Source organism: Perissodus microlepis, chromosome 4 (assembly GCF_051167445.1).
Source record: "Perissodus microlepis isolate ML-2025 ecotype Zambia chromosome 4, ASM5116744v1, whole genome shotgun sequence".
Taxonomy (NCBI): domain Eukaryota; kingdom Metazoa; phylum Chordata; class Actinopteri; order Cichliformes; family Cichlidae; genus Perissodus; species Perissodus microlepis.
Genome location: NC_140464.1, coordinates 32304833 through 32332657, shown reverse-complemented (window position 1 = coordinate 32332657; position 27825 = coordinate 32304833). Strand labels below are relative to the sequence as shown.

General features: G+C 43.2%; 1 protein-coding gene across 8 annotated transcripts in view; it reads left to right on the top strand.

Annotated features, from left to right (window-relative positions):
• The window catches only part of LOC146389311 (voltage-gated potassium channel KCNC1-like), a 106822-nt gene that overhangs the window by 12875 nt on the left and 66122 nt on the right, over positions 1-27825 (top strand). The gene's annotated exons all lie outside the window — the stretch shown is intronic.

Below are 27825 nucleotides of genomic sequence, written 5' to 3'. Positions count from 1 at the left end.
CAATCACAGCAGATGGCCCCGCCCCTCCCTGAGCCTGGTTCTGCCGGAGGTTTCTTCCTGTTAAAAGGGAGTTTTTCCTTCCCACTGTCGCCAAAGTGCTTGCTCATAGGGGGTCATATGATTGTTGGGTTTTTCTCTGTATCTATGAAGCGCCTTGAGGCGACTTTTGTTGTGATTTGGCGCTATATAAATAAAATTGAATTGAATTGAATTGAATTTACCAGGAAAAGAGGACAACATAAGGAATAAGTTTTGAAAAAAGATAGGGTTGTCTGTATTAGGTGCATAGATGTCCGCCAAGATAATTTATTCATTTAGTAAGTTCCCTTGAATGACAAGATAATGTCCAAATTTATCTTTGGTGACTTTACCTGGAGTGGTATGGATTCGTGCACCAAAATGGTGACCCCTCTCGCTTGAGAGTTAAACGATGCAGACAAGACCTTGCCTCTCCACCTCCTCTTAATTTTCAAGTCCTCATTATGCATCAGATGTGTTTCCTGAAGAAACTCACTCATATCCAGGCCGTCCCCAGATGTTTAAAGCTTTCAGGTAGCAATTAACAGTCCCACCCAAGGGTGACACCGTATAGCTGAACTAGTAGAACCGAACAATCCAACTGTTAACTATAATATTAACCATGCACTCTTATGCCACCAAGGTTAGATATTACATTCTTATCTATTTATAAACACCCCTCTTTGCCATAGGTGAAATCACATTTCACATTTCAAATCAGATTTCTAAGCAAAACTAATCAGAAGTGGTCTGCTGGTTTGATTGAGCCCCACTTACTTGAAGTTGACCAATTTACATTTGTTGCAGAAATACGTTCGGCCTCTTAATCTTTTTTTTATTTTATTTATTTATTTTAAATTAGAAGACAGAAATGGGTATCTCAAGAGGTTTAATCCTGCACTGAGCCCCTGATAGAAAATGCACTGTAATACGCGCTATTAGACACAAGCATAGCTTCTGCTTTGTAAACTTAGACCGTATCCTAACCATCAGTCCGATCCCTCTTTTGACTTGATCCGTTTGATGAAGCCCTCCGCCTCAACATGGTTGTTAAAGATGAGGGACCGTTCCTTATATGTCACTATCAGCCGGGCCAGGGGAATGATGCCATACCAGAGCCCCATTGCGCGGAGTTGGCGCCTCGCCTCGTCAAACTCCTTCTGTTTCTTGTGGACACCTGCCGCCACGTCCTGGTAAAACCTCACCGTCTGGTTCTTGTATCGTACTTCTCTTTTAGTCTTAGCCGCTCTCATCAACAATTCTTTATCTTTGAAGCTGAGAAATTTCATTATCAGCGTACGGGGTGCAGGATTGTTGTGGGTTCTCGGCCCAACTCTGTGAGCCCTCTCCAGCGTTAGTTTTGTACGCCCCAGCGGCAACTCCAGTGCATCCGGCAGCCAGCTCTCCAGAAAGGCACAGGCGTCCTCGCCCTCCGCTCCCTCCGGTAGGTTGACCATCCTCAAATCGGAGCGCCTTGATCTTGTCTCCAGGTCCAGCAGTTTGTCCTCCAAATCTTTATTTTTATTTTCTAGGACTAGTACTTTTGTTTGGAGGGAGGCGACGTTATCCTCAGTTGTTGAAATCCTAGTTTCTGCTTCTGTGACGCGCTCTACACAGTCAGTAATGTCTTTCCTCGCACTCTCAATAGCGGACCTATGCCGTCAAACCTGGTGGAAAACTCTGTTTTCATGTTGTTGATAGCGGTCAGGATGATGGCCAACGTGGGGCAGGACTCTCCTGCCGCCATATCCTTGCTTCTGTCCGGCGCATTAACCTTTGGAGTCCCGCTAGCGTTAGCCTCGCCGGAGTCCATGGCCTCACTGCTAGCTGATGAATCCTTGCTAGCCCTCGACTTTGTAAAGTCCGACAATTAAGCTTGGAGAGTTTTGTTCCGCCCTTGACTGACTTTCTTCTGTGACACCGGCATAACCCTAAGTTTATTTGTCGAAATAGGGATGATTCACCTACTCAAGTACAATATATTAGCAGGATTTTGCCAACAGGGTAGCAGAGCAGGTTAACGCATGTCCGCTCAGCTCGCCGCCATACTGGAAGTCCCATTTGAAATCATTTGGTAAAAATAGAAATATCTAAAGTGGTTTTAAAGTATGGTAGCCAAAATACTTTCATGAATGTTTGACAGATGACATGACACTTTTCTAAGTTAGTTTATAAATAAGCATAAATAAACAGAAAAGTTGACTAAAACCAAATACTTGAAATGCCAACGTAGAACAGTAAAAATATCACCTGAAGTGAAATAGTACTGAAAAGGTGTAATACTTTGATGAACGAAGAAAGATAAAGTAGAACTCATGTTCTACCATTTAAATTGGCTTACATATAAGAAGAAAAACGAATACTGATCATCATTAGTTTACATCATTCTCAGTGTTAAAAATGTTGACTTCTTCAAATGAACATGATCTGTGAGACAGGTGGTCAGTGGATGGAAACTGGCCCAGTCTATTCTCCTAGTAACAATAACTGAGCCAGTTTTATTCACAGGTGAGCTCCATGTGGAGTACAACAGTTAATGCCTACAGGGTCTCAGTACATCTGCAGCAAAACAGTGACAACCAGGTGATGATATTTAATCACAAGCACATGCTTCAGCATTTTTCCAGTTCTCATTTTTCCCTTTTCTGTCATTTCAGTGTCTTTCATCTTTTTATAAACCTTTACCACCCATGTCTCTCTTTCTACATGTCTCCCTGGAGGTTTGCTGTGGTAAAGGCAATATATCCTCCAGGGTCCCTCTCCCCCCTCGGTGCTTTTCAGGATAATGCTGTGACAGAGACTTTTTTTGTCTGTGCCACCTATCTGTGAGGGAGAGAGAGAGAGAGAGAGAGAGGGAGGGGGACCAAACTATATTTCATGTCACGTCAAGAAACAAAACATTTAACCACAGAGGGATCTCCGCTGTGATCTTGCCTCGTAGGGAGTTAATAAAACAGCCAACGAACAAACACACAGACACACACATGCAAAAATAGCTAACTGAGCATGGGAACGGTGAGCCCATAGGCTCATTTAATACAGTACATCCATACATGCAGCAGATTCCTGCAGAATGATCTGTTGTGACGTGTTGTGCATGGTGTGTGTGTGTGTGTGTGTGTGTGTGTGTGTGTGTGTGTGAACTGCAGTATCTAACATCTACTGTCGTTGTTGGGATGAGTTCCTTTCACCTTCAGTCCGAGACAGACAAACTAACACACACAAATCTACCTGTATACACACACAGCCTCACACATACACACAGAACACAGTACACACATGGCTGAGCACACACACGAGACAAGCACAACTGCCAGCTTTGAGGTACACCTGTAAGCTTAACATATGGTTGTGATTTTCTGTAATGATATAGAATTCCTAAGGTACGCTCGTCACTGTGACACGTGAGCATACGTGACATACGAGTACTCTGTGACTTGAAATGTTTAAATGTACATGGGAGAGATAAATATCTTAAACCATATCTTCCTCATTGTGTCTTTCCTCAACTCAACCATCACCATGACAGTCATCCTTTCCTCACTGTTTAAATGGCTGTGTTTACGTTCTTGAGAGAAGATGGAACTTCAGAAAAACCCAAAGGTTCTCAGATTGTATTCTCCATCTGTCTGAAGACAAAAAAAAGGCTTTTTGTGCAAACTGTGTGAGTAAGTATATGCAAACACATAGTGGGGAATACAGTTTTCCGGCAGGGCTTTATATTGTTGAAGCATTATCAAACCATCAATATAATTTTTCTGTTGGAGGACAAAGACATGTATGATTATATTTCTGTAGTTTTTGAAAATCTAATTCTGTCTCATTTACTGTTTGCTGCTTTATATGTAATTCAAAACAAATGTTGCTCTTGTGTATACTAAAGCTATGTTCTTACAGTCCTATTGCCAATAACAGCACCCTATAATCTGCATACATGTACATAGTTAGGTACAGACACAGCTCATAGACACTTATATTTGTCATGTGTTCAATGCTCTGTAGAATAATGGACTTGCCAACATCAGCACCATTAGCTTGACCTCTTCCCAGCTTGACGCTGTCACCTGCTACTGCCCCCTTCTGTGATACTGTACACTGTCACCCATCTCTTCAGAGGAGCCAGTGGTCAGCTGACACAATCCGACAATCAGCCACCCAGCAGTAGATGAGCTAGTGAACAGCTGCTCAATCAGTGACTGGACCAGTCTTGGGTTGTTAGCTTTTGTGGTGTATTCTGCTCGTGTTAACTAAGCTTGGTGTTTTCTTTGAGGAACTAGTGAATGTTACTCCCCTCAACCCCTTGCCCTTATTCTTGGGGACGTAACAAAATTATTGCAAATTTATTCAAACTAGAAAAATAAAAAATATAACATTTACAAATGTATTCACAGCCTTTGCCATAACACTCAAAAGGTTTCCACTGATCTGTTCGATGTTTCTATATCATGTTTTGAGTTTACCTGTGATAAATGCAGTTGATTGGACATACCTGTCCAATATATAAGGTTCTATAGCTTACTCTCTATGTCAGAGCACAAACCAAGACATAAAGTTCAAGGAATTGTCTGTAGACCTCTAAGACAGGATTGTATCAAAGCACAGATCTGAGGAAGGGTACAGAATAATTTCTACAGTTTTGAAAGTCCCAATGAGCACAATGTCCTCCATCATCTGTAAGTGGAAGAAGTTTGAAACCACCAGGACCTAAAGCTGGCTGCCAGGCCAATATGAGCAACCGCTTGTGACCAAGAACCCGACAGTCACTCTGACAGAGCTCCAGTGTTGTTCTATGAAGGCAGGAGAACCTTTTCTGCAGCACTCCACCAGCCAGGCCTGCATGGTAGAGTAGCAAGATGGACACCACTCCTCAATAAGCTGATGTTTGCCAAAAGATGCCTGAAGAACTCTCAGATTAGGGACAAAATTCTCTGGTCTCCAAATGAACTCAAAGATTGAACTCTTTGGCCTGAATCCCAAGCATCATGGCTGGTGGAAACAGCCACTCCCCATCACCCGGCCAATACCATAACTTAAGTGAAGCATGGTGGTAGCAGAATAATGATGTGGTGATGTGTTTAAGCAGTAGGAACTAGGAGACTAGTCAGATGAATGCAGCAATGTACAGAGTATCCTGGATATCTCTGTACATTGCTGGAGCACTCTGTCCAGAGCACTCTGGATCTGGCAATAACCATCCCCGGAGTGATCTGGACTTCAGACTGGGGGTAAAGTTTGTCTTCCAACTAGACAACAATCCTAAGCACACAGCCAAAAATAAGAAAAAAGTTTATTTGAAACCACTTTGTGAATGTTCTTCAGTGGCCCCGCTAGAGCCCAGACTTGAACCACATTGAACATCTCTGGAGAGATCTGAAAATGGCTTTCCACCATAGCTCCTCATTCAACCTTGAGCTTGAGAGGTTCTGCAAAGAAGAATGTGCAAAAAGTTGTAATTGCTGGCTAAGGTGCTTCAACATTCGCCCTGAGTTCCTGAAGGCTCTTGATGTTGTAGGGCTGTCTTGGTTGACACGCCTCTACAATGTTGCGTGGAGATCCGGGGAGGTACTGGATTAGCAGACCGGAGTGGTGGTTCCCATCGTTAACAAGGAGGGGGGGGACGAGAGGGTGTGTTTCAGCTATAGGACGATCACACTCCTCAGTCTCCCTGTGAAAGTCTCTGCCAGGGTGCTGAAAAGGACAGCCCATCTGTTAGTTGAACCTCGGATACAGGAGGACCAATGTGTTTTTTGTCCTGGTCGTGGAACACTGGACCAGCTCTTTATCCTCTCGAGGATACTTGAGGATGCATGGGAGTTTGCCCAACCAGTCTAGATGTGCTTTGTGGACTTTGAGAAGGTATCTGACCATGTCCCTTGGAGTGTCCTTTGGGAGGTGTTTTGGGAGTATGGGGTGTCTGGCCAATTGCTACAGGCTATTCGATCCTTAAACAAGCATTGCAAGAGCTTGGTCCACATAGCCAGCAGTATGTCGGACTCATTTCCAGTGGGTTATGGACACTGCCAAGGCTGCCCTTTGTCACAGATTCTGTTCGTAATTTTTATGGACATAATTTCTAGGTGTAGACAAGTGGCAAAAATCTTTCACTTCGGTGGCCTCAGAATCTCATCTCTGCTTTTTGCATATGATGTGGTTCCATTGGCTTCATTCTGTGATGGCCTCCAGCCCACACTGGAACACTTCACAGCCGAGTGTGAAGCGGTGGGAATGAGAATCAGCACCTGCAAATCTAAGGCCATGGTTCTCAGTCGGAAAAGGATGGAGTGCCCACCCTGGGTCAGGGACAAGTTCCTGCCCCAAGTGGAAGAGTTTATCTTATCTTGAGTGATAGGAGAAGGGAGATCGACAGACAGATTGGTACATTGATGCGGATAATGTACCGGTTCGTCGTTGTGAAGAGAGAGCTGAGTGTAAAAGCAAAGCTCTCAATTTACCGGTCGATCTACATCCCTACCCTAACCTAAGATCACGAGCTGTGAGTAGTGAGCAAAAGAATGACATCGCGGATACAAGTGGCAGAAATGGGCTTCCTCCGAAGGGTGGCTGGCTTCTCTCTTAGAGATTAGGTGAGGAGTTCGGCCATCCGGGAGGGGCTCAGAGTAGAGCCTTTGCTTCTCCACATCAAAAGAAGCCAGTTGAGGAGGTTCCGGCATCTGACAAGGATCCCTCCTGGGCGTCTCCTGGGTGAGGTTGTCTGGGCATGTACTTAATGGGAGGAGGCCCCAGGGCAGACCCAGGACATGTTGGAGGGATTATATCTCCCAGGTGGCCTGGGAACGCCTTGGTGTTTCCCTGGACAAGCTGTAGGAGGTGGCTGGGGAGAGGGAGGTCTGGGCTTCTCTGCTTAGGCTGCTGGCCTCGCAAAAAAAGAAAAGAAAAATCTGTAACATCCAAAGATTTTCTTGGAACAAGTTATCCCACTTGACAGCCATCTTGGTAACAAGGAGTCACTTATTGAGGTAGCTTTCTTTTTAAGCACTGTGTATATTAACTTGAATTGAATTAAAAACAAAACATCTTTGTCACTGCTGAATCTCATACACAGACAAAAACATCGCCTTCCACTACCTACCCATTTACCAAGATAAAATGGATCAGAATAAAAATAAACAATAAATAAATACAGTTTGTGCTGTTTACTATAGGATGAGAGGTGGGATACACCCTGAACTGATCTTCTGTCTGTTGCAAGGCTAACACGGAGAGATACACAACTACTCACACTCACATTCACGCCTATGGGCAATTTAGAATCACCAATTAACCTAATCCCTAATAGCAGGTCTTTGGATTGTGGGAGGAAGCTCGGGTCCTCTATCAGAGGCCTGGAAGCTTGATGGTTTTGTACAGTATTGTGGCTGTGCTCTTCTGGACAGAGATCTCAGGTGTTGTTTTTTGGGACATGCTTAGGCCACTCGCCCAGTTTGGGGGTCACTGCACGGAGTGCTGTGATTACCACTCGGACCACTGTTACCTTCACCCCACACATCTTCTCAAGCTCTTCTCTTAGCCCTTGGTATTTCTCGAGCTTCTCATGTTCCTTTTTCCTAATGTTGCTATTATTTGGTATAGCTACATCTAACACTACAGCCTTCTTCCTCTGCTTGCCCACCAGTACTATGTCTGGTTAGTTAGCCATCACCAGTTTGTCTGTCTGTATCTTAAAGTCCCACAGGGTCTTAGCTCGGTCATTCTCAACCACCCTAGGGGGCATGTCCCATTTTGACCTTGGGACTTCCAGGCCATACTTGGTACAGACGTTTCCTGATACTATGCTAACTATTCCATTGTGATTTTCCATGTATGCCCTAACCCTGCTTTTATAAGCTGGGGTGTCTCAGGGGCATCTTTGCACAGCCTGAACCTGGGGTCTTACCTGGTGGGGTAGACACCTGTCTCTATGGATGGTGTGCTTTGAGCTTGTTCCTGTGTTGTTATTGTTAAAAAAAAAACAGAGCAAGCAAGAGTCCTGACAGGGACTAGAAAGAGAGAGCATATTTCTCCTATATTAGCTTCCCTTCATTGGCTCCCTGTTAAATCCAGAATTGAATTCAAAATCCTGCTCCTCACATACAAGTATTAGATTATTATTACAAGTATATCTGAATGACCTTGTAGTACCATATCACCCTATTAGAGCACTTCGCTCTCACACTGCAGGCCTACTTGTTGTTCCTAGAGTATTTAAAAGTTGAATGGGAGGCAGAGCCTTCAGTTTTCAGGCCCCTCTTCTGTGGAACCAGCTTCCAGTTTGGATTCGGGAGACAGACACTATCTCTACTTTCAAGATTAGGCTTCAAACTTTCCTTTGTGCTAAAGCATATAGTTAGGGCTGGACCAGGTGACCCTGAATCCTCCCTTAGTTATGCTGCAATAGGCGTAGGCTGCTGGGGGATTCCCACGATGCATTCAGTTTTTCCTTTCCAGTCACCTTCTTCACTCACTATGTGTTAACAGACCTCTCTGCACTGAATCATACTTGTTATTAATCTGGCTCTCTTCCACAGCATGTCTTTATCCTGTCTTCCTTCTCTCACCCCAACCGGTTGCAGCAGATGGCCGATTTTTAGTGCCTCTGTGCTGTTTTTCAGTCCAGCTTTGTCCTGGTAGGATTTTTGGATGCCAGCCACTTTTATCCACCGGTGGTACGTACCGTGCAGCGGCTTGTATTTGAATGATGGTTCTTCTCCTTGCTCCTCTTCTTTTTCAGGTTTCTGCTGCCTGAGATATTCATTAAGCATGCTGTCAGTAGTGGCCATCTTCTTAATGTACTCATGGATAATTGTTGTCTCATCCTAGATAGTGTTCTGACACCCACTAGCCCCTTCCTTCCACTTAGCGTACAATCTCAGGGTGCTGGACTTGGGGTGAAACCCTCCATGCATGGTGAGAAGCTTCCTTGTCTTTATGTCAGCGGCTTCTATCTCCTCCTTTGGCCAACTTATTATTGCAGCAGGGTATCTGGTCACTAGAAGAGCGTAGGTGTTAATTCCCTGGATCTTGTTCTTTCCATTCAGCTGACTCTTAAGAACAGAGGCTAGTGGCCTCTTCATGGTTCCCATTTGCCTGTGAGATTCCCAGGTAGTTGTAGCTGTCCTCAGTGTCTACAATGTTGCCTTTTGGTAGTGCAATCCCCTCAGTTCTGATTACTTTCCCTCTTTTTGTTATCATGCGACTACACTTCTCCAGTCAGAATGACGAGCCAATGTCAGTGCGCCAGATCCTAGTGGAATAGATCAGGGATTCAATATCTTGTTCACTCTTTGCATACAGCTTGATGTCATGCATTTAGATTGATGTACGAAGTGATTGACGATCATTCCGTAGTCTGCATCCATATCCAGTCTTGATGATCTCACTGAGGGGGCTCAGGCCTGCACAGAGCAGCAGTGGGGAGAGAGCATTTCTTCGATAAATCTCACACTTGACTCTGACTTGGCTACATCCCCATTGAATTCCTGATGAAGGCTCTTAGGGTTCTGTTCATCTTGTATTTTTGTAGGGATTCCTTGATCCAAGTGTGGGCCAAAGGATCCTCTTAGCTACCCTGATCTCTTTGGTCAGCTTATTTCTGGTCTGCTTGTTAAGGGCACAGTCTCCATTGCCTCCTTCCCACATAGCAAAATTGATATGGCCTGGATCTGGCCCACACAGTGTGCTTACACATGGCCCGCATACTGCAAAGAATGACGGCCCTTTGGTGGCCCAGATCTGGTTTGCCAGAGGTGGCCCACACATGGACCAGCACAAGGCCGGTTGCAGATACACTGCTGACCCAGAACAGTTCTGGCCCAGAACAGTTTCAGCTCTGGCCCCAGATGTCAGCCTAATGTGTACCTTAATCAAGCCATGTAATAACAACATGTGCCGTATTTAGCACCGAATGTCTCAACAAAGGTAATGCAGCAAATTTATTTTGATTTGAATGATTTATATAATTCAGAATTAACAGTATATCAATATATCAAATAATACTGCTGCTGGAATATAATAGTGCAAGGGTAACAAGACAAAACTCTGTTCAGACAGTGATTTCCTTCTCTCCCAGAGTACTCAAAACGCTCTATAGAACATGCCACAGTCACTTTCTCTAAACTGAGTGCTTCCTAACTACATTCACACTCTGATAGCATTAGAGAGCAACTGGGGTTAGTATCTTGCAGGCATGCAGACTGGAGAAGCCAGGGATGGAACCTCTAACCTTCCGACCAGTAGTTGACCTGCTCTACCTCCTGAGCTACAGCCACCCAGTGGTAAACATGAGTAAACCGTCACTAGGTCGTGGATAAAGTGCAGGCTCACAAACCTGCATTTGAAATGTTGGCTACCATAGCAGTATAGTATTGCAACATGGCATTTGGATCTTCTAACTAAAATAGGAAAATAGGAACATAAATATTGCCATCATTGCCAGATCTGGCCCACATCTGGTTGACATACACCCTGCCATGATACCACTCAGTCAGAAGTTCCAGCTTGATGCTTGATCTGGGCCAGACCTGTTTTCTGTAATCCTGGGCCACATAAACCAAACCACAATCGAGCCAGATGTGGCATGCCATCAGATAAATAGTGCCATCTACGCCAGGCCTGGCTCATATCTTGATGACATACCACTTACCATGCCAGAAGTCAGCCAGCAGTACTGGCTTGACACCAGATCTGGGCCAGACCTGTCTGCTATCTGGGTAGAGGGATTAGGTTAATTGGTGATTCTAAATTGCCCATAGGTGTGAATGTGAGTGTGTGGGTACTAGCCTTCAGCCTCCTTCCTTCTGCTTAGCATACAGTGTCAGGGTGCTGGATTTGGAGTGAAAACCTCCAAGCATGATAAAGAGCTTTTTTGTCTTGTCATCAGTGTTCCGCCTGTGGTTAGCAGCTGGTTCATTTGTGCTGCCAGACACTCACGGAGTGCAGTTAGCTTCTTTAACCAGTAGGTGTCAATTTTGCCAGGACCTATTGCTGTCTAATGCTTCAAGCTTGAGACTTATTCTTGGATGTTTGCCACTGTGATGGTTACTGGATCCTATTCAGGGAGGTTGCTGTGGTTTGCTCTTAGATCCACTAGCAACTGAGCATTGTTGTTATGTCTTGTGTCCTTCTGCCATATACTCTTCCAGTATTGCTTTGTCTGAAGCCTTAGTGATTTTTCTCATATTGTTCCCCTGAACTGGGAGTGCACCTTAGATGGTTCAGTGGAGAACACCTGTGGTATTCTCATGGCTTCTGTCTCTCTGGTGTGCCTCTTCAGGCGTTTAGCCAAGGCTGTGAGTGTCTCAAAGATAACTGCGGCTGTGGTGTAGATTACGTGGTTGGTTTCAGTAATGGTTGCGATCGAGATTGTCCATAATGCTTCATTTACATTTTTAAACAGACTTTCAGAGGGTACTTCATGTAGTCTTGTAGTCAGCCAGCTTAGCGTTGGTCCTCTCTTTCAGGTCAGCTGCTCTTGCATTCAACGCCTTCAGTGTACAAGTTGTTCTTGGGATTTGTTACCTAATCTCAGAGATTGGGATGTTGACCTGACGTCCAACATTGTGCATTGATGCAGTTTCCTTCCAGGGCTTAACCTGTACAGGCACTACTGAGAGCTTGCAGCTTCCTCAATGGCCAGAAGTTTGTTTGCCTGAACAGATGATACAGTACTGTCTTGAACGGCTTCCTGTTTGTCTGTTTTTTCATTCTTCATGTTTGTCATGGTCCGGGTCTTTGTCCCAGTTTTGTTTTGCTCTTGTGATTCTTTGTTTTAGAATGAAAGAATGTTCAGGATCTAGTTTTGTATGAGCTTTCTATGTCTTGATGCATGCTCAATCATCCAAGTAAGTAAATTCCCCAAAAGTTGATTCTGTTCATCTGGAAGTAGCGTTTTCAGTGGGAGAAACGTTTCGTCACTCATCCAGGTGACTTCTTCAGTATCAGCTGACTGCAGGTTTCCAGTCTTATAAACAGTACATTTGCACAATGACTGAACCTAGCCCACTGAACATTGGGCTGTGAGGACAGTTTCTTGATTAATATGGAAATTGTCATGACCATCGATCAACAATCATTGATCAAAGACCCCTGATTGAGTACCATTCACAGAGAGTTGAGGAGTGACACAGACAAACAGCCAGAGAATGCTGACAGTTTGAGCACCGACAATTTAAGCACAGACATGAGTTCATGCTAAAGTCAAGGAGCAATGGAATGAGCATGAAAGGTAGTCTGAAGGTGCAGTGGTCAGTTCAGATATTTCAGTGAAAATTACTTTTGTGCAAGTTTAAGTAGAGTATGGTGATAGCTTTAGGGAAGAAGCTGTCCCTGAGTCTGTTTGTTCTGGTCCATATGGATCTGAAGCGCCTGCCAGAGGGCAGTAGTTTAAAAAGATGGTAGCCAGTGGGTAATGTGCTTTAGGATGTTTCTGGCCCTGCTGAGACAAAGGGAGTTATAGATGGCAGACAAGGAGGGCAGAGGGCAGCCGATGATTCTTTGTGCTGTGTTTACCACCCTCTGTAGTCTCTTCCTGTTTGCCTCCATGCAGCATAGGTCAGCAGGCTCTCAATAGTGGAGCTGTAGAAGGTCACCAGCAACTGGGTGTTTAATCACTCCTTCCTGAGCACCCTTAGGAAGTGTAGACACTGCTGGGCCTTCTTGACTAGCGCCGTGGTGTTAGCTGACCAGCAGAGGTCCACAGAGATGTGGACGCCAAGGAATTTGAAGGATTTCACTTGCTCTACGCATTCTACTTTGGTAGAAACAAACATACAACACCTGAAACACAAACATATGAAAAGACACAGATACATGAACTTACAATTTTCTTGTGGTGTGTGTGTGTGTGTGAGAGAGAGAGAGTATGTAGTGTATGTGTAGGTGTCTTTATCGCAAAATGTCCTTGAAAATGAGGGTGGGAAACTCCAATAATACCCCCCAGGAGCCAGAGGCAGAAAGAGATAGATCCAGGAGATCCAGGCTATCTGCAGCCCCCAAGAGTACAGAAGACCTGAGGCCACACATATTGGTGACATCTGCACATCTATCCCAGCAGGAGAGGGAGGGAGGCCTCAGATGGTCTGCCCACTACCAAAGGGTGAGAGACCCAGAAAACAAGAGGCAACAGGCAGCTGACCTCGGTAGAGGCTAGCCACCCTGGTATGAGCCAAGAACAGGGTACTAGTGCACTGGGCACTCAAGAACCACTCAGCGACCTGCAGAGTCTCTCTGACATGAAAGAGGTCCAAGGCACCTGGATTCCACTTATTAAAAACACACAAAGACACATGCAAACACATTGATGCTCCCACTGAGGGGCAGGCGAGCAGATGCCTCCCCCAAACTGCAGTGAACCAGGACGCAGCCAGAGACAGGGGTGTAGGAAGACCCCCCCCCCCCCCCCCCCCCCACACACACACACACACACACACACACTCAGTGTTCAAAGTGCTATGCTGGGTGTCAGTGTTGTGGAGTGTGAGTATAGAAAGTGTACAGGATGAGTTTGACTGTAGAAAAAATAGAGTGCTGTTAAAATTGTAGGGTGGAGGGGAGATGTAACACAAGCACCCAACTGCTAACCAGTAGGACTTAATACCAAAGCCCCCCCCCCCCCGAAAATCTTCAATGTCTAGGTTCCAGATAAAATTAAGGAGCATACAGCAGGAATGAATGGGTCCACTGCAGCAGCTTCAGCCGTCAGCCTCCTGGTGACCCACCTGCCCCCCAAGACCCTATATGAATGGTTATATGTTGTGCACTATAGTGTCATTAAAAAGCAGGGCGGTTACCATGCAGTACAGCAAGCAAAGCCACGTGAATGGCCCAACCCACTGTGACCTAAGTGACCCACAACCCTCCCTAAAGACCCTACATCTGTGAGTGATATGTTGTATGAGTTGGAAGGAGGGAGGGACAGAATATGTGAGAACGGGAGGTAGAAGACCCCTGGAAGGAGAGAGCCAGCAAATGACTGCCTCAGTAGTTACCCACATTCCCCACACTTCACCACAACGTGGGAAAAAATGGGTTCACGGCCACAATAACAATGCCAGAGCACTACAGAGTCCGGGGAAGATCCCACTGCCCCACAAGTGGTGTAAGTCTGAGACAATGGTTGCATACTCACCTGGATGTCCCACTTCACCCACTTGGCCACACCCACGAGACCCCGAGGTGCAGACCGGACATGGGCCAATGCACCCTTCATGGCGTGGTGGCCAAGGAAGCATGCACCACCCCCACAAGGAGGGACCCAGCCCAGTTTGCATTTTGCCTGCTGAATCCTGGGTCCCCTCCCTGCCTGCCACACTTGCTTTACATGACAGTTTTCTTCCTTTTGTAGTGGATCTGCAATATCCTAGGATGCTATAAACCACAGATGTTGCAGCGTAATCTTTTTCTTCTCTATTCTGGTGCGTGCTTTGTAGAGACTGCCAAAAAATAATGACTTTAGGATTTTCAGATTATTCTTACTCTCTTCAAAATTTAGAGATAGATCCAAAATATTCCCACCTCCACAGGTCAAACACTTCTTCACAGCAGGCAAACTTTCTTTTTCTTTGACTACATTGTAATTTTTTATTTGCAAATGTAAAAGTAGTAGCAAAAATAATGTCATGGCTGCGCTGGCAGCCCGTGGGGATGAGGGAAAGGAGGACCCAAATGCAGGCCTCTGGTAATGATGACAATGCGTTTTATTTACAGTGCAGAAAATATAGACAACCAATACATCCCTGTGTGTTCCTGACTCCTGTTCCGTGTCTCCACTCCCTGCGTACCATCCACCCGCTGCTTCCTCGTTCCCACAAATCCTCCTTGGAAACACATACAAAAGCAGCCTTCAGAAAACTCCACAATCGCGGCAGACTAACACTTACTGGCTTGCTGAAAAACTAACAGGTAGTCATGTATAACGATCCCTTGTTGTGGAGCTCTCAGCCACACTGCTGTGTAGCTCCCCGACGATGTTAGATCAGCTCCAGGTGTGTGTGATGATCCAGATGGCAGGGCCACACCCACCAGCCCTGAAGGTACCTGACACAGCCGCACCCCCACACATGCACACACACACACGCCTATATATAGAAACAAATGACAGCTGCACAATACAAGGACACGGTAACTATGGCGTTATTTTTGTGCCACTATTCTGAGTGCACATAAAAAAAATGTGAGCGCAGGTAAAAAAAAGTTTGCAGGTGCAAGTGTTGCATTTTGAGGAGAAATTTATTTTGAGTGAAAAAAAGCTAAATTTGAGTGAACAAAATTCATTGCTGCGTGCAAAAAATGTATTTCAGTGTTTGCTATTATCCACACACACAACAGCAGCCCCTCTCGCTCAGTTTTTGCACTTGCGCTCGCTCACAATGTGTTGCTCGCGCTCTCAACATTTCTGCCTGTGTGCGCTCAACTCTTTCTCTACACCGTTATATTTGTGCTACAAAACCAGCCAATCACAGACTTGGATGGAAAAAAATCTGATTGGCTGTTTTGGTCTCCAATCAGCTCGAAATGACGAAATGCAATATCCCAGAATGCATTTCGTCCAAAACTTTTAAGATATTTTCAGAATGGTGCTGTGTAAACTTCAAATATCTGCTCGATTTATAGGTGTGTCTTCTTTTCAAAGAAATCCAGCATGTCCTTAAAAGCAGCTCCCGGCTCGTAGTTTTCCTGAAAACCACAGAACACAGTTTTCTGTTTATCTGTCAGCTGCTTTTTGGTGACTGAGAATAAACTGCTCTGAAAACTCTAAAACTGCCTCGATAGGAGTCCTGGAGAGTCCAAGTGAATGCTTTTTCTGCCCAAAACTATCTCAAATTTTCTGTTATTTTAAGGAAATGTGTCCTGATCTTGTTTTCAGTCAGTCTACAAAACAAAGTTGAGCTGTATGAACATTTTCAATGTACAGAAAGTTTTGTATATGGGCAGAAGAGTCTGTAAATGACTTAATGAATAGGTGACACATGAACATTTTAAGTTGTTTACAGTCATAACGTAATCTGACAATAGCCAGTCACATCTTAATAAAGGCAAACAAAAAGACAGACCAAATCTCCAACATTAACGTTTAAGGTTAGGTTAAGCTAATTATTATTTTTTTTGACACTGTAATTTTTATTGATAGTTTTGTCACAGTTTAAACACAAACATGTATTGCATTACAGGAGAAATAACCATGCAAGCACACAGTCAAAACAAACAGAACTAAAGCGAACAAAAGGTGTGGGTGCCAATTCTAATCAACTACCGTATGCATGCCTGCCTTTACTCCGCAGCATACATACTCCAGCTTATATACGTACTTTTATACGGGCATGCATCAATAGATATACGGAGTTATAGACCTTAAATGTTTTGTTCATTCATAAATTTTCCTTGGTGCCATATAATGTCCACTTCTCCCACTTAGCAACGAAAATATCTTCCTTTAATCTGAGAATGTAAGTCATTTTTTCCATTGCATAGATTTCTCCAACAATATTTAACCAGTCTTTTGAAGAAGGCGGATCCAGTTTGTACCAGTTTCTTGTTATAGCTTTCTTTGCAGCTATCAATAGGATTTTTGTCAAATACAAGTCGTCGTACATAACATACTCTCTAATATTCCCAAGATATACAGTTTTAAAATTGTGTGGTAATTGATAGCCCAAGATATTGCCTATTACAAGAGTCACGTTCTTCCAAAAATTATGCAGTTTCAGGCACTCCCAAAACACGTGCGTATGGTGTGCTTCCATGTTACCACATCTTCTCCAGCATGGCAAACTGTCTTGAGTCTGTTTACTTTTGATTTTTGGTGTAATAAAGAATCGAGTAAGATGTTTCCATCCAAATTCTCTCCAGCATCTTGAGTTAGTCGTTGTGTTCTGGGTTTCACACATATCTAACCATTCCTCAGTTGAGATATCAGTTTTTATTTCCTGCTCCCATTTCTTTTTTATGTATTCAGTTGATGTTGCCGTGTTCTCTCTTAGATTTTTATATAGTACAGAAATTTTCTTGAATTGGAGGCCCCTGTATGATTTAATTACGCAATTCAGGATGCCATAAAACGTACGCGAACTTCGTACTTCCTTTGAAAAGTAGTCTCTGAGTTGCAGGTACCGGTAAAAATCGGTTTTCTCCAGACTATACCGATCTTTTAAATCTTGGAAACTCATCAAATGGCCATCTTTCATTACTGTACAAATCGCTGTTATTCCTTTTTGTTCCCACTTCCTGAATTCTGAGTCGTGAGCACTTGGTATAACACCAACAACATAGGCAGCCCAGTTTAACATCTTAACCTCCCTTTCCAACTTACTTTGTTTAACTAGGCCAAACCATATCTCTAGAGTGTGGGATGTTATAGGATCAAGGAAATGCTGTAAGGTTTTCTTAAGTTGCTCATTTCCAAGAAATGTCTGGACTGGGACATCCTGTACTTTTATTTCAATATCTTTCCATTTAGCATTAAAGTTCTGATCACACCACTTTATCGCTGGTCTGGTTTGGGCCGCATGGTAGTAATCTTTTAGATTAGGGAGTCCCACACCACCTTGCTTCCTAGATAGTTGTAATGTTGTGTATTTTATTCTAGGCCTTTTACCGTTCCATACAAATCTAGAGATGAGCCTATCCCAGTCCTTGAATTTTTCCACTGGGATCTTAACTGGCAGAGATTGGAAAAGGTACAATAACCGTGGGAGGATACTCATTTTTATTGTTGTGATTCTTGCACTAAAGTCTAGTGTAAGAGTTGACCATCGGTTTAGATCGTGTTTAATTTGAGTGGTCAGTCTATCATAATTTGTTTTAAAAAGGTCACTCAATTGTTTAGTCACAGTTACACCCAAGTATTTCATTTGTTTTGCAGTCCATTTCAGTTTAAACTTATTTTTAACCTCTCCAGATGGCAAATAGTTGAAAGCCAGTATCTGAGTTTTGGTCACATTAATTTTGTACCCCGAATGTTCAGCAAAGATATTAATTACATTAAACATCGGAATTAAAGTTTGGTTTGGATTTTCTAGGTAGAGTATGATATCATCTGCAAATAAGCTGATGATGTGGTCTTCCCCTTTAATACTTATTCCTCTCACCTCCTCACTTTGTCGGATGGCCTGTGCCAGGGGTTCAATATATAAAGTGAAGAGAAGAGGTGAGAGGCAACAACCCTGACGGGTACCCCTCTCGAGAGAGATTTGCTCCGTTAAGCTGCCATTGATTCTAATTCGAGCCGTAGGAGATTGGTAAATAGATTTGATACACATCACAGCACCGTCATTAAAACCAAACCTTTCAAGCACGGCATATAGGAAGTTCCAATCTACACTGTCGAAAGCCTTCTCTGCATCCAGGCTTACTAGGGCCGCACTGCCCTTTTTTGTTTGTATCGAATTAACTATCTGGAGGGTCCTTCTTATACTATCTTGAGTTCTACGTCCTGAGATAAAGCCAGTTTGGTCTTCATTAATTAAGTCTGTCATAATTGCTCCATATCGCTTAGCGATTATAGATGTGTATATTTTGTAGTCCACATTAAGAACCGATATGGGTCTGTAATTGTTACAATATTCGGTGTCTTTTCCCTCTTTAGGGATTACTGAGATAATCGCCTCTCTCCATGAGGGAGGGGTTACACCCTCCGCAAGGGTATGATTGAATGATGATTGAAGCATTGGTATCAACTCCTCCTTAAAGTTCTTGTACCACTAGTGATGGGATTTCCAGCTCTTTTTAGAGATCCGGCTCTTTCGGTTCGGCTCACTAAAAAGAGCCGGCTCTTTCGGCTCCGAACCGGCTCTTCAGGTTGTTTTGTTGCTTTAATTAATTTATTATTAACAATAATATAAAATTATGCACAAAAGGAATTACTAACGTAAAAAAAAGTGGTTTTATTTATATATGTTTATATATAAATATATGCGGTGGCCCCTAGAGACAAAACACGTACAAACTCCAAAACACATTTCTAGCATGAACTGAACTTCCAAAGCAGAGCTACTAGATCACTTAAATTACACAATTGAAAGCATGTGTGTATTGTTTGTGTATTTATACACAGGCACTCATATATATTCAAATAATTAAAAAAAAAGTTCATTTACCAGTTACTACCACACACCAAATCCGGTCGTTGGTACTTGCTGGCTTGTGTAGCCACCAGGTAACAAAAGCTCAACACTGCGCCCTAGCATCCTGGAGCACTTCTGTTGTGTTTTGTACGTGTTTTGAGTTTTTATGTGCTTCTGAGTTTTTATGTGCTTCTGAGTTTTTACGTGCTTCTGAGTTTGTACGTGTTTTTACGTGTTTTGGAGTTTTTACGTGTTTTGGAGTTTGTACGTGTTTTGGAGTTTTTACGTGTTTTGGAGTTTGTACGTGTTTTTACGTGTTTTGGAGTTTGTACGTGTTTTGGAGTTTGTACGTGTTTTTACGTGTTTTGGAGTTTGTACGTGTTTTGGAGTTTGTACGTGCTTCAGAGTTTGTACGTGATTTGAAGTTTGTATGTGCTTTGTCTGTAGGGGCCACCGTAAATATACTTTTATTTATTCACTCCACATAAAATGTAATAAATAAATCATATAATACAAAGATCAACTATTCACATTTCAACTTTTAACTATTTAAATTTTCAGCTTTTTCCTTTTAAACAAATTTAAAATGAAACAACACAAAATGCTGCAAACCATAACACAATTAAATATAAATTAAAATATGAAAACAAACAGAAGATGCATATTCTCTGTCATATGGGCCCGCATGAATAAACTTTCTGAATCCTTTATCATCAGCAACTGAAAATAGTTGTGGATGATTACTATACCTTTCTAATGTGATGTTGTTGTCCCTGGCTCTCTTTCTCTCTCTCTCCCTCTGGCTCTGTTCCTGTGCTACTGAGTGTAACTACCGCCCTAAAGCACAAGGCTCGCGTGCAGAGTGAAGCGGAAAAAAAGTGCGAGAGAGAGAGGGTGAGAGAAAGAAAAAAAAAAACCCACGTTACGGCTCGCGATAAGGAGCCGGCTCGCGTCGTTCACTTCAAAGAGCCGGCTCTAAGAGCCATTTCGTTCGCGAACGACCCATCACTATGTACCACTCTGAGGGAAACCCATCGGCCCCCGGTGATTTATTAGCTTTAAGTCTTGAAATTGCTCTAGATATTTCTTCATGACTGATGGGGGCAGTCAGTTTGCTGTTTTGCTGCGTACCAATACGTGGTAAGTCTAGGGAGTTAAGAAAAGCAGTTTTCTCGTCTTTATTAGAGGAACATGGTTGTTTATACAAGTTTTCGTAATATTTCTTAAATGTTTCTTCTATTGCTTCCTGGCTATACTGCAAGTTATTTGTAGATGGGTCTCTAATCTTGTGAATTGTATTAGCAGCTTGCTGCTGTCTAAGACGCCGTGCTATCAGTCTAGCTTCCTTTGGGCCGTTCTCATAATAATCCTGTTTCAAAAATCTAAGTTTTTTTTCCACTTCTTCAGTCAATATATTGTCAATTTCCTTTTTTAGTGTTTTGATTCTGTCTTGGAGCTGAACATTCCGAGTTGTTCGGTATAATTTTTCTGTGTTTTTCAATTCCTCCACCTGGCTTAGGTACAGGGCCTTCCTCATTTGGTGTTGTTTTGAAGTTATAGCAATAAGCTTCCCTCTGAGTACAGCTTTGAATGCATCCCAAAACACAGTTGGGCTAATTTCTTCAGTGGAATTTTCCTCTATGTATTGCTTTATATCTTTTTTGATTTGGTCTTTCGTTTCTTTTTTATTCAGACAGCTCAGATTTAACCTCCAACAGGTATTTCTACGCCTGCTATTTAGATTTAGCTTTAAATGAATGGCACAATGATCAGAAATATCTGCCACTCCAATTGTGCATTCAGTTACTCTGTGTAGATCCCATCTGTTCATTAAGACATAGTCAATTCTTGAGTAAGTGTTGTGAGTCTTTGAGTAGTGTGTATACTCCTTATCCAGCGGGTGGTGTTCCCTCCATACATCTACCATTCCCTGCTCCTTCATAAAAGTATTAACCATTCTCGCCAGGCTGTTTTTGCTTCTATTTGTGCTTGTTGTATCAATTTTATGATCGAATACCACATTAAAGTCTCCTGCACACAGCACAGTCCCTTCAGATTCTGACATGACTGTAGTAAGTAGAGTCTTCACATTTTGTTGGTTGCTCTCAGGGGGAATATAGAGATTGATTAGTGTCACCGCCTCCCCTTCTAGTTTACCTCTTACAATAATGTATCTCCCCTCACTGTCCCGAATTTCTTTAGAACATTCAAAATTAACAGAATTTTTAATAAGTATTGCTACCCCCCTTTTACGACTTTTCTTGCAAGTACTATAGTAAGAATTTCTGTACCCAAATTTCTTTAATTTATCATGCTCTTCCTGCGACAGATGTGTTTCCTGTAGATATATTACATTGGCATTAAGCTTTCTCATTTTAAGTATCACTTTACTTCTTTTAATTGGGTTATTCATCCCATTGACATTCATTGACACCAGCGTTATATTCCTCATCTTTTCACTGTTAAGTTTTGTTTTATTTTTGGCTTATCTCTATCATAGCATTCCACACTAACTCTAAGAACTTGGAACAAGATAACAAGAAACTTAAGAGAAACTGAAAATACGTATTTCTTACCCACAGCGTCCCTGTGGTTCGTGGGGTATATCCCTTTCAGATTAGGGGCCCCCGTGAGATCCAACCTAGGTTCCTTAAAAAAAAGAAAAAAAGAAAAAAAAGAAAACCTACCACTTTCCGGTCTACCTTGCCTTGAAAAGCAACAGAGTAATGAACCTTTAGTTTCTGAGTTCTACTGTTCAATCATTTCCACCGGATTCAAATGTTTGTATCCTCACTTATAAGTTCTCGGTGTTAGATCGCTGCCATCCTAAAGCGTTTTGCAGTCGCTCCTCCAGCATCGTGCTTTCCCCGCTCCGCTGCGGCACCTCCACCTGTATTCCTCTCCTCCTTAGTTCCTCCGCCGCCGCCCGGCCGCTGTCGTATGTCCTGACGCCGCTCTCCCAGTGGATCCTGATTCTGGTCAGAGGCGTCTGGAAGCGAATTCCTCTCTCTTTTAATGCTTTCTTAATTCCAGCGTATTCCTTCCTCTTTTGAACCACGTCGGCAGCGTAGTCATGATCAAAGAAAAGCTGCTTATCCTGATGTACAACTTTTTTCTTCCACGCTGCCTTCAGCACCATCTCCTTGGTTGAGAACTGAAGAAAATTAACCACCACCGATCGCGGAGGTTTTTCTGGTCCGGGTTTTGGCAGCTCTGTGCGCCCGCTGAATATTTAGAGCAGAATCCGGCGGGAGCGAAAGCTCAGCTTTCAACAAGTCCTCCACACACTGCAGCACAGAGTTTCCTTCAGAGCCCTCTTTTAGGCCAAAAATGCGAATGTTGTTCCGTTGGCTACGGCCTTCCAAGTCAGCCAGTTTCATCTGAATATTCCGTTGTTGCTGAAGCGACTGGATTAGAGCGTCTTTTGCGGCCAAATTCCACCTTTCCATCTCTTCCAGTCTTTTCTCAGTTCTTCGAGTCTGGTCTCATGGCTAGCTAGCTCATTCGCAGTTTCTGCCAGCTTTATATTAATGTCTTTCTTGAAGCTGTCGAATTCGTCCTTCATTTCTTGTGTGATGTCTTTCTTAAATGTGGCAAACTCAGTTTTAAACTCTGCTTTAAGTGAGTGAATTTCCTTAATGATGTCCTGGAAGTCTGCGTGAGGGTGGCTAGCTACATCTCCTTCCACCTGCTCGCCTTGCACGCTGTTCTCGGACATGTCTGCGTTGCCTCCTCTTGCCAGCTCCACTTGTTTCACAAAATCCTTAACGTTTCCTTGTCTTTTTGACCTTCTTCCACCTTCCATGGCATTTATTACACGGTTTAGCGGTGGAAATATTCGAATTCTGGTTCTCTTTCGAGTTTTGACCGGGAGCTGCAAGCTTATGCTGCCATCTTCCTTACGTCCCCCTAGTGGTCTCCAGGTTAAGCTAAATTTACAGCTCAGCTACAGTTAATTGTGATTCACTTACATTTGCTCCTGTAGGCTTGATGGACTGGGGGACTGACAAATTTCTTCTTCTTTTTCGCTGCATTCCCAAGCAAGTTGACACATACCTGCTACTCCCTTATCCTGGTTCTGCCGGTTAAAAAGGGTTTTTTCCTCCCCACCATCCCCAAGAGTTTGCTCTGATTGTAAGGATTTTGTCCTGTATTGTTGAGCCTTACCCCAACAATCAGACAAACCAAGCAACAGTGGGAAGAAAAATCTCCTTTTAAACAAGAATGAACCTAGTTTGATAATTACTAATGATTCAATGTAATAGTAGTGTATAATTACATAAAAGGTGAAAGAGGTAAGTGGAACCCCCACCCCCCACCCCCTAGGAGCCCAAGGCTATTTCATCATGGCACTGTTGACCATTGCAGAAATCAGGATAAATAGGAAAACTAAGCAAAAATAGTGCATTGACTTCTGCTTACCTGCCTCACCTGAGTGTGTGTGTGTGTGTGTGTGTGTGTAACAGAGACTATATGGAAATGTGAAGAAGTCCTATGTCAGACATCAGTTATATGAAGCGCTTCAATAATGGCATTGCACACTGTTGCAGCCATGCACATAATGCAATGACAATAAAGTGAACACAACATTGAGATGTGTTCCGTAATCATAGTGTAAAAGAATTATGTCTGTATTTATATTTGACTCAGTAGTGTCTTCTTTCTACCCCCCCCCATAGTGCTATATTCCATTACGATGATCTCATTTTGGTTGTCCCTAAGGTGCTGTTCCTAAATCAGTCAGTGGAGCTATAACTTATATCTCAGGCCCATAGCTCTGGACACACCCAGAGACACATACATAAATGCATGTATTTTAAGAGTCAACCATTCTTTCTTGAATCTATGAACTTTTTGGTTACAATGAATAGAAGACCAAAATTACACTTAAATCCATGATCCCAATCAATGTCTTTCTTCAAGTCAAAACTTTGGAAAATTGCAGTCATGTTTTAGACCCCATCGCAGTACTGACACTGTGCTTGTTAGGGCTGCAAATGAGATCTTAAGAGCTGCTGATATGGGTGAAAGTTCTGTGGTACAGAGACCCGACAACTCTACGGATCATATATGGCGCTATATAAATAAAATTGAATTGAATTGAATTGAATCATGCTGTTATTTCTGCTTTCTCTTTCTCCACCCCCCCCCCCCCCCCCCCCCCCCCCACACACACACACACACGCGCGCACACACACACGCACACACACACACACCTTAGTGTTTTTTGTAGTTCCAGCTTTTCAGCACACATCCAGATGTTTCTACTGTCTGATTATCCACATTCTCAGTCCCAGCGTGCTCCTTGAATAGGAGTGGCATGATTAAATAATGGTTACAAGCTGTCGATCATTCAACCCAGGCACTGCCCCCTGAACCTGCAGCCCCATCCTTCCTCTGCAGCTGAGCCACCCCCACATACCCCCGTTGCCCAACTTAACCAGGATGAACCCTTTATCCTAAGATTTTACGCAGGCAGGATGGGATGGCTGCTGTCTTGTCCATCTGAGAGCACACCTGCCCACCTCCCCAGTGGCACTCCAGGTACTGTACCGCCCTCCATCCAACTCCTTCGGGTTAACCGTGAGCCCTGCCGACCTTAAACATTGTAAGAAACCTGCTGCACATGCTTCGTCCAGGTGTCAGTATGGATGATGACATCATCCAAGTAGGTGGCAGCATATGTAGTGTGTGGACGCAGCACTTGGTCCATGAGTCCAAAACTGATGAGTGTTGTGAAAACGAGCAGTGGCAATCTGTTCCACGAGCATGGGGTAGGCCCTGCGACCACTCACTCACTCTGCGGTAGTCAACACAGAGCCGCATAGATCCATCTTTCTTCACTACAAGAACTATGGGGCTACACCACATGCGAGTGACTCTTCTATTACTCCCATTTTTATTATCTCAGCCAACTCCTGAACAAATGCAGAGAGGTGAATGTTGAGGTAACATGTCAGGCTGTGAATGCTCCATCAAGACAGAGATCAGATCTGTCTGGTGAAGGATCTCTTTCCTTAGAGGAACGCTGGGCGATTCTAGACCGCCTGGGTCTATCCTCAAAGGAAGTCTGGTTGCAGGTTTTTCATCATGACTGGGTTTCACTGTGACAAAGGACCCGGCAACTCAACTACTTTTTTTCTCACTGGGCTTTTATTTAGACTTCAAAATTTCAAATACTGATAATACTTTGTGTTTGCTGGATATATAAAAGTGTTTATGGTCACATGAACTATAAAAGGTGACGATGTGCCATTTAACCTCATTTCAGCTGAAATTCACTCAAAGGTGACACTTTGTCCCAACTGCATAGAGAAACTCCTCATCAAAGATTTCCAGTGTAATGAAACCTGAATAACATTTTTGGCGTTGCGTAATAGAAACAAGACTAGATTTTATGTTGGTGAATAATTCATACAGGAATATAGACCACTGGTCTGTTCTATCCTTCATGTGTGTGCTGTGTTCACTTTCTGCCTGCAGTCATTTTGTCCCGCTCTGTGATTTGGCAGCCTGGGGCACTGTTTGGCAGACCTCCGTCATTTCTACTTAGTATATCGGAGTTGCTTCTGCATTGAGTGAGGCACTGCAGCAGTCTGCAGCTTGTAGCAGTAACACTTCAGCAGAGCAGCAGGGGACAGAGGAAGGAGAACAAGCATACCGATGTTTCAATCTTATCGTTTTTTACTTTGTTTTTGGCTTAACTTTTAACTCAACTGAGATTGTTTGATTACTAACGAATCTTCTTGGTAAAATCTACTCAGACAAGTCCCATTTTGGATTATGTAACTGACCAGTTCAGAGTAGAAACCATCACACATTTAGCTGGTTTGTGATATGACTCTATGCTGTTTTAGTACTGCAGCCAGTGTACAGATGGGCGGCGGAGCCACATGACATTGTAACTACCCTTCCTCCTACTGCTTTCCTGTTTCACTGTACCTTGGATAATCATTGGAGCATGTCATTATAGCACAGTATGCAGCTCTAGGCTCTGCAATAGATTTGAACTACCTATCCTGCTCTCTATGTTTCATCTGGACAAGGACAGAAATTACAGGAACATAATCAAATGTATATTTTAAAGAACCTGTGATCTTGCACATGACACTGCATACAAGTATTGGGTGGATTAATAAGTCAAAGACAACTGACAAATGATGATTTGTTACCAACCAATTAATATGCCAGGAAACGTTTTGTCAGTTATTGTACTTTGGTGGTAGTTAGTTTTTACATGAGTGTACACCACCTGTGCACATCCCACCTGAATGGATCTTTTGTTGGGAATCTATCTTCTGAGGGGATTTAATCCATTGCTTTATAATGGAAATATGTCAAGTCTGCTTTGTTTTCCCTCTAAAAGAATCTGATTGATGGTGTTCCCGTACCCAGCATCATCTCCCCCTTCTCACTGAGTCAGTGCAGTGTAGCTTTGCTTACATATGCGTCTGCTGCTGACTGGAGAGCAATTAGTATCAGGAGTGATTTGAGAGGTTTGCGCAAAGATCAGCTGGTTGGCTGCAGTTGTTGTAAGATGTGCTGTTTGTCTCCGACAGGGGAGGAAAGGGGAGAGGGTGAAATCTGAAGGGAGGGAGACAAAGTAGAGGGTCCTTCATTCAGGAACCTGTGTGACGCCGTGCACTGAGGAACAGTGTTTGATATGTACTGCAAATTCAATACGACCAACTGAACCTTTTAAAAACACCAACAGGTGAAGTGCAGCCTGGTATGGATTATAGTTAAGTTCACGTTTAGGTTTACCCTTTCAGACAGAATTTACATTTTTGGGTATCGCTGGAAGGAAATCATGAAATAGAAGAAGGTGCGAGTGGAGTCAGAGCCCAGACGTGGACAATAAGGGGAAAAAACCTACAAACTTACTAGTCTAGTACAAACCTGCTTAATGATTGGTTGGCAGTAACAGTCATCTTTTACAAAAACACAAGCTACATGTTTCTCGTTTCTTGGTTGACTACGGTTTATCGATCCGCCCAGTACTCATTAACAAGATCTCAGGTTTTGAACAGAGATTAAACATTTCTCTAAAATATAAATGTGATATTGTTCCTGTAGTTTCTGTCCAGATGAAACGCATCATAAATCACAATTTAACTGCAGAGTGAACCAGAGATCCAGGTTAGCTGGTTGCTCCTGTGTCGAGTCAAAGGTATAAAGATAAATGTATTACAGACATTCGCTTATTTAAAGCATTGCGCTCAGCTTTGTGCTCAAATTACAGGATCAAGTTTGAAGAATAAAAATTAAACTTGAGAAAATCCTAAACGGTGGTCTAAGTGATAAAAAATGACCCCTACCAGATTTAAAACTCCTTTTTGTCACTCCCTGCATGTCATCATTTGTTAACAGCAGGGAAACAGGTTGAGGGCTTCAGAAAAACAAAAACATAAATGAGCATGAATGGGAAAACGGACAAGAGAGTAAGAAAGGGATTTGAGAGAGGGAGGTGTGCTCAGACATTCTACCTTCTGTAGTATGCTGAGAAGCAGTACACTGCAGCACTGATATAAAAGCACATGCATCCTGCCTCTCACCTAACCCTCTACCATGATGTCCTTCTATTCGTTTTGTCGCATACATGTGCACACATATCCACACGGCCTAGCCACACACGTCGGAAAAACTTCAAATGTGTGTGTGTGTGCATGCAGAGGGATCTCAGCCAACAGACTGCTGTATTCTCCTCCTGCTGGGCAGCAAACAGTATGCAAATCTTCAGCCAGGCTATTTG